Consider the following 8,594-nt stretch of genomic DNA (forward strand, 5'->3'; position numbering starts at 1 on the left):
AACAGGCTACAAGGTATCCCTTATGTGTTCATGATGATTATAATACAACATATTCTGATACCTCTGAACAACAACAAAAGGCATACGTTTTCTAAAAATCCAGCAACAAGAAAAATACAAACAAAATGCAGAGGTCCGGTGTGTGTGAGTGCGTGTGTGTGTGTGTGTTTGTGTGTGTGTGCGTGTGTGTGTTTGTGTGTCACATCTTCTTCCTCTGTGCTCCTTTAAACTTCACAAACAATAGAGAAAGACAAACACAAGTAAACTTTTTGATCCCAGTGCACCGCCCAGTGTGTGTCTGTGCGTTATAGCGTGAGCCTCCATGCATATGTGTGTCCCAGGGAGCATGTAAATGACGATACATGTAGATGTTTCAATGTGTGTGTGTCTCTCTCTCTGTTTATATAGGGAAGTGAAAATCAGAGCTCACACCTGTCAGTGTTCCCTGCAGTGTGGATATAGACTGTTTGTTGGCCCTGCAGCCACCGCTCTATCTGGTTTCCTCTCACACAGCCTTTATCAGCAGCAGCAGCAGAGGAAATAGTAGAAGAAAAATGGAATAGAAAGAAGGTGGTATTGTGATTTTGTCTATTTTGTGTAGCAGTCAAAAGGTACATGATCTGTGTGCTAGATACAAAAGAAATCAGAAAATTGGACAAATGTCCCAACCTAACACCGCTGATAGAAAGTAATTTACTTACTTATAGTACTTTATGTCACTTTTACCATTTTATGCTGCTCTGTACTTCCACTCCCCTTCTACTTTGAAAATATTTTTTACTTTTACTTTCTAATCGACCACACTGTCTGACAGCTTTACCACTAACTTTGCAGATTCAAATTATTAAAACAAAAAATAAACAACTAATAAATTAAGATGTAACATTATAGATTAACAGTACATTAAGTACTTTCAATTATCTCCACTGTTTTTTCCATAGTTATAATCAAATAACATAATATATATGATTTTATTCTACACAGTACATACTTTTACTTTTGTTACTTTTTAGTATATTCACCTTAAATCAGCTTCTGAAGAAGTGGAGTTTCCTGTTGGGGTTGCATTGCAGTGCCTTGTGCAGACCTAAACGTCCACTCTAAAGTGAAGTCAGATAAATAGCCAAATGTGTCCCCTGCTGGGTTCTGAAGAATGACACAATGTTTATTCATTTCACACAAAGGTTCTTGACATTTACACAGCCTGGTTTATCTCATCTGGTTTAAAGGCTGCAGCTTGTTTAAGGCTGAGCTTGGAAATGAGTTTGGTGTTTTATTCAGATAACAGATAGGCCTGTGAGTAAGAGGAAACTCTGTTTGTCATTGTGCTGGCTGTGAGGCCATGTTTAATAAAGATTGGGTATTGTTCTGTCGTTCTCATCCACTTCTGATATAATAAATAAGTCACAATTAGTTTGATTATTTGTTACAAAATCGATTGATGTAACTTTGTCATTGAACATACACTGTTGAAGGTCCAGTGTGTAACATTTAGGAGGATCTATTTAGTAGCAATGGAATATAATATTCATAACAATGTTTTCATTAGTCTATAATCACCTGAAAATAATAATCATTGTGTTTTTGTTACCTTAGAATGAGATGTTTTTATCTACAGATGCTTCGCGTCACCTTCACTGGAGTTCGCCATGTTGAACCACCATGTTTCTACAGTAGCCCAGAACAGACAAACCAAACACTGGCTCTAGATAGGGCCTTTCCCATTCTTTGTGGACAGTGTAGTTTCTCCTACACTCTTCACAGCCCGTTTTCATTCCTATTTCACAAAACACAGACGCCTGCAGTATTCAGTTAGTTGTTATCTAAAACTTCACCACTAGATGTGACTAAATCCCACACCGTGATCCTTTAATTAATGAAATAGTTATTAAAAACCTGTTTTGACAGTTTAGTAAGCTGTAAGCCAGTGTACCAGCATGAACAATGCAAGGACCCCAAGGCAATACTTAACAGCTCTTACTCTGAATATTAGCCTTCTCTGGAGACCACATCTCTCCATTCAGTCTCACTGTTATTGTAAGTCTGTAATATTTGAGTGGGTCAACAGACTTGGAACAAATGCTTTCCATCATCTATTTTATTCAGTACTTGGCAACAGACTGGGTTGTAAAAGATCATTAATCTATTCACCCTGAGGAAAATATTCTTCATAGCATAAGTGACCCTGCTGGCAGTTTTTCTATATTTACAGTTTTGCGAGCACATGATGTTTACATGCAGCTGAAACAGTTGCCCTGAAAAAGATGCACTCTTAATATGTCTGAACTTAGTGAAAAAAATTGTGAACTATACAGAAAGTTCTGATATGTTTTGTATTAAAGGACCAGTGTGTAGGTTTTAGCTGCATTTATCGGTGAGATTGCAGATTGCAGATTGCAACTAACTCAAACCACTCGCCTTGAGAAAGCATGTAAGAGACACCCTATCTAGATCTATTGTTCGGTTTATACGTTCTGGGCTACTGTAGAAACATGGCAGACTCCGCCAGAGGACACGTTCCTTCTGCGGATAATAACGGCTCATTCTAACATAACGAAAACATTCTTATTTTCAGGTGATTATACACTGATGAAAACATACCTATGAATATTATATTCCATTACTACTAATAGATCCTCATAATTGTTACACACTCGACCTTTCAATTCACAATACACAATATGTATAAGTTTAGGCCCACACCTCGTTGAGTATTTGTGCAACAATTTCTCAGTAGTTATGAATAAAGTAGTTTTTTAGTGTTACACTAAGGAAAAAAATCAGTTCCTAATAAAGCACTTGATTTATATTTTGAAACCTGCAGCTACAGCAATCACTACAATTACGCATTAGTGTACTTGTGAGTTGTTGCTGTTCAGCCTATCAAACGTGATTAGTTGAGCGCCAATAATCCAGTTGGACTCCAGCTTCTTTGCCTCTAAACATAGTTCATTTCTACTCTTGCAATGATCATTTCATTACTGATGTATCTGCTTGATTGTTTTGGAGCAAACATACTCGCATAACCTGCATGTGATTATGTATAGCACAAGGAGAACGTGTGTGTGTTATGACTCAGTAAGGAATGTGGCTAGATCAGTGAGTTTTCAGGAGTTCAATCCTTTGTACGGTGCACTCCGTTGGCTCACACCCACATGCTTTCACCTCCCACTGAGCCACAACCACACCTTAAAGTTAATGGGGCAGTGAACAGTTGACATGCTAAAGTATTCAGCCAAATGGTTCTAATGCTTTCTGTTATTGTATTGTTGTATAATGTTCCTTATGGTTTGTTCTGCAAACAGTGTCTTTATGGTGCTCAGTTGGTGTGTTTTCAGTAGAAAACAAGGTGCTCTAATGGCAAACAAACCCAACACAACACAGTCTATATGTCATAGACATGTTCTGTTTATTGCTGTTCAACATGTTTAATTAGTTGAACTAGAGGGTTTTTTAAATTATTATGATTACATGCGATCATGTTGTTCTACACCCTCATTAAATCACCAATCACCATGATTAAAGGACAAAATCTGAGAGACCAATTTTTCAACTTTGATCCAAAACAATGCCACTTCCGGACAATACTAAAAGAGATGAATATCTGACTCCACTTCCTCTTTTTGAATGCCCTATTTTTTAAGCATTTTCCTATCAGTAGCTACTTGTAAATTAGTTTAAGTTATAAAATTGTGGAGACGTCAAAGGTAGTTGTGTAAATGTAAAACCATTTGTCTAGCAGATATTTTTATATATGTATATATATATATATATATATATATTGAGATGCCTGCAAAGCTGATATATTTTGTTGTTTATTTTCCTGCTCATCTATATTGTGTCCCTGATTATTATACATAATGAATCATTTTACAAGTGTGTGGTATATCTGTAAGTTGATTTCAGTTAAAGTGGTTATTTCACAATAGTATGGGCAACAGGCACCAGACCATTTTATTCGATTTTCTTCTTTTTCATTTTGTGACCTACAAGTCAAAGCTGATCACAGGATGATTTGTAGGAGATGCCCACAGCTGGACATTAAGAATGTCTTGGAATTGAAGATTATTCAAATTCCTCAACTTGTTTCCTGGGATTTAGTCTTTCTTATTACAGAAACTTGTTCAGGCGAGGCATTCATCTTTCATCAGATCATTGTTAGGCAGATTTACAGACTTTTTCTTCTTCACTGATCCAAGAGGCAGGGCTATAAAACAGCAGGCCTATGTCTGCAGATGCATTTTAATCCAAGATTGGATGGGAAATACAAAGACAATCAAAATTCAACTGAAGATTAATTTCAGTGAGGTCCAACGTTCCCTCATAATGTGTTGATATACAATGAGAAATTCCATTGCTTTCCAAGCTTTATTTCCTGTTAACATATACAACCAACATTGTAAGTAAAGGAGCCAATATAACAAGGACTCCAGCTGGATCCACAGACATTTGAGCCAATATAACTGGGGCGTGTATACCCTTATGCCTACACAAACAACACATGCACATGTAGGTATTCTTCCAACAACGGACTCATGACCAGCTCTCAAATAAGTATCTCTCAGGCTGTTTGAAGAAACCCTCAGTTGGCTAGCTCTGTCCTGAGGAGAGACAGGCAGGGACCCTGAGGTTAGCTGAGGCCTCTCTGTGAAATGTTGCAGCAACCTGCAGCAACCACCTCTATACCGCAATTTCCTAAAACACTCTTTCAGAGTAACATACAGTTTCTGACTGCCATGGTTTCAAGTCCTCATTAGGCTCTGTTGGTGTGTGTGGTACAGGGATTTAATGGTTCAAACAGGGCTCTCTGAACATCTTCTAACAGTATGCACAAACAATAAATAATAATATAATTAATAACAAATAATTTATTTTTATGTTAAAAAAACTATAGAACTTTTTTACTATTACGGTAAATGAATATTAGTACTGTTGCTTTTACAGTTAAAGTTTGAGTTTTATTCCATATTTTACAGTATAAAAACAAGTTTTTACAACTAAAAGAAACCATTTTTTCATGTGAAAATATTATATCAATGCTATATTAAAAAAAGTTTTGCCATGAGATATGACAGTATTTTACTGTTACAGAAACTGTATTTAACCTATTTATTAGTTTAGTCTTTTACTGTCATGGTTTGATAGATTTTTTTACTGTAAAATATACAGACCTTTTTTTACAGTGAGCCGGATCAGATGCCTCTCAGCTACAGAGTTCTACTTTAAAGCTTGTGAAATGAAAAAGCATTTCCAGCATAGGAGTTACCCCACAGCATATACCTCTTCAGGGCCCTACATACAGAGAGAGAATGTCTGTTAAGAAAGCAAGAGCTACCACTACTTCCTCACAGATCACTTTCAGGAGTGTTCTCCTCTGACAGAGTATCAATAAACACTGACATGTGCTCTAAAAGGATTCCTTTATCGCTGTTACATTTATCACGTTCAAACATTCTCGCAATCTGAGAGAAAGACTGGTTACATTCTGACACTACCTTTGTACTTTACACTTCCACGCACGGGTAAAAAATACCCCATAAAATCCACTTATTGTCTACATGCTCAAGTGTCCCTGTAGTCTGGTTTATGCAAATATATATATATATTTTTAAAATTAAATAATAAACATAGCTATTTATTAATTTACATTTGTTTAAAATGTGTCATTACTGATAGCTAGAAAAGGTTTTTTAATAGGCCGGTGAAAGTGACTGGCCCATCTATGTACACTTCTAGACTCCATTAGGGGATTTACTATAGGCCTACTAATGGTGGGGGTCTAATCGCCAAAAACTCACATTTCTCATCAGTTGAATATATTTGTTCATTGTTCATATTTGTTCGTAATTGAAAAAGATATGCGAGTGTTGAAACTATTAACAAAAAGTCCTAAATTCAGCTTTCCCGTCCTCACACCTTACCTTTACCATGATGCTGTAAAACTGACTGTGGATCAGTCATCTATCTCCACCCCAGGCTGCACTGAATGCTTTGAATACTTCAGAGGATTAGCTTGTTTGGGTCTATGAACATTCATCAGCTGTGTGTCATGTTTACCTCAGCAACCAACCTTACAGAGTCCCACTTTCACTGTGTACTGCCAGTACACATCATTATTCATATTATGGACAGGTATATTAAAGGTCCAGTGTGTCACATTCAGGAGGATCTACTGGAAAAAATGGAATATAATATTAATAGGTATGTTTTCATTAGAGTATAATCACCTGAAAATAGGAAAATAGAATGAGTCGTTTTAAAATGAGATGCTGCAGGTTCACCATGTTGAACCACCATGTTTCTACAGTAGCCCGGAACGGACAAACCAGACACTGGCTGTAGATAGGGCGGTTTGTGTTTTTGTGGCCACCGTAGTTTCTCCTTCACACCTCACAGCCCATTCTCATTCCTAGGTCATCAAATACGGACAGCAATGGTGTTCAGTTAATTGCAATCTGAAACCTCATCACTAGATGCCGCTAAATCCTACACACTGGTCCTACAAATCTAAATTAAACACTCCCTGATTATTGTGTTAAAAATTCATTTCGAATGTGAAGTGTCTACTGGTACTTTTAATGGATACTATGAGAGAAACACAATTTGCTTTTATCTTGTTCTGTCTTTATTTTTGTTCTCCAGAATAAAAACAAGAAATACAAAGTCATACAAATATTTAAAAAAAAGGAAAGAAAAATAAAAGCAGCAGCAGCACAGTGGTTGAATGTTTCTCTGTTCTCATGCTCTCATCACATTTTTAATCCAGATCAGTGTAGTCATAGAACAACTGACTTCACTGCATTGTATTTGTTTGTTAATTATCTGAAATTAAACTTTTACAGGCTTTTAAAGTGCTCATACTGTACCACAGAACTCATAGTGTTTGCAATTATCCCTCCTCAGCAGAAAGAAGGCAGCAAGCTGTTTCTATTGTGCTGTAGGGTTACAGGGGAACTCTTACAATGGCTACATCTGCATAGTACAGGTTCTGAGGACAAGGCGATTCATTGGCTTTGGCATTCCACATCCATTCATTTGTGACCTACAAATGGGAACAGGAGTGGGGTGCAGGAAATTCCGACTGCTTGCTAGTCTTTGATAGATGGTGGAGTACCAAAGCACTGAGGACGAGTGTGAGAAGAGCATTTGAAGGCAGAGTAAGGCTTGAAGAACAGAAAAGCACTTAGCGGACACCCTTTGCTAATCTAACCCTTTAAAAAAAGAATAATTGGCTCCTCCCTCCTGTTTGTGGTTTGGAAGCTACAGAGGCAGATTGACAGTTATACTCCTGTAGGCACCGACCACAGTGATGTTCACAGTAATGTTCCAAGTGAAACTGGAGTTAAAGGTGCAGTGTGTAAGATTTTAGAGTATCTATTGGCAGAAATTGAATATAATATTCATAGATATGTTTTTATTAGAGTATAATCATCTGATCGTTCTCATTTTTTTTTACCTTAGAATGAGACGTTTATATCTACAGAGTGGGTCCTCTGGCGGAGTCCACCATGTTTCTACTGTAGCCCAGAATGGACAAACCAAACACTGGCTCTAGATAGAGCCTCTCACATTTTATCTGCAACCTCACCGCAGGATGCCACTGAATCGTACAGACACAGTTCATCCAGGATAATGGATCTCAAGATTGGATTTTACAAACGTCTAGACCAAAATGTGAAATGTATACTTGGGGCAATGTTCAGTCTAGAAAGCACAGACAAAAGGGTACAACTAAATCACACTGTTAATGGCTGTGGGCATCTACGTCCTTCCTCCTGTTCTCACATACTCGTCTTTACACATCTAATGCAGCGGCCACTCTGGCGCTGTTTAGGCCTGGTAGTGTTACACCTGTCAATTTCATATAAACGAAGGCAAACAGTTATGGACGGATAGGTAAAGGACAGAAGCCAGTCTAAGTACACAGCTGACGGCTTTTTGGCAGAGGTCCAGTGTTGTGTTCAAGTTGGTGTCATCGAGTTAATGTTTTAGCGCAGCGTGTTGTTTTTGGCACCACTTACAGTAAGAGGGCATTCTCTAGTACAGGCCCATTGTTTGAATTGTTTGTTTTTCTGTGGTGCAGATTTTGACATCCGTTACATTTTAAAGACTTAATAAGACTTACAATGTAAACGTGCAATTGTTCAGGGTAAACTGTTCATACTCCAGTGCATTTATTTATTTTTTGGTACGTTGTGCAGGGTGTGTCTTGTCTTTCATCCTGCCTGCACACTAAAGGAACTCCACTGGCAATTGTATTTATAACTAATCACACAGAGTTCCAGGTTATTATAGTAAACTAAAACTTGTTTGTATTATAATATATATTCTAAACTTCTTAAATCTTGCCCTTGACAAAGAAAAACACAAAAACTATATTGTAATAACTGAAACTAAACTAAATTGAAGACAGAAATTAAGAACAAAATAAAAATAAAAACCAATGAAAAATACAAAACTATATTAACTCTGGTTCAAATGATTATAAAGTTCACTCGTGAGGCGGGTCAAGACTATTAGCCCCTAGTAATTTTGTTTTTTAAATCAGTTAAATCCATAAAGGAGTTAAAGAAATAACAAGAATTAAGCTCACA

Source organism: Dicentrarchus labrax, unplaced genomic scaffold (genome assembly GCF_905237075.1).
Source record: "Dicentrarchus labrax unplaced genomic scaffold, dlabrax2021, whole genome shotgun sequence".
In the NCBI taxonomy this organism is placed as follows: domain Eukaryota; kingdom Metazoa; phylum Chordata; class Actinopteri; family Moronidae; genus Dicentrarchus; species Dicentrarchus labrax.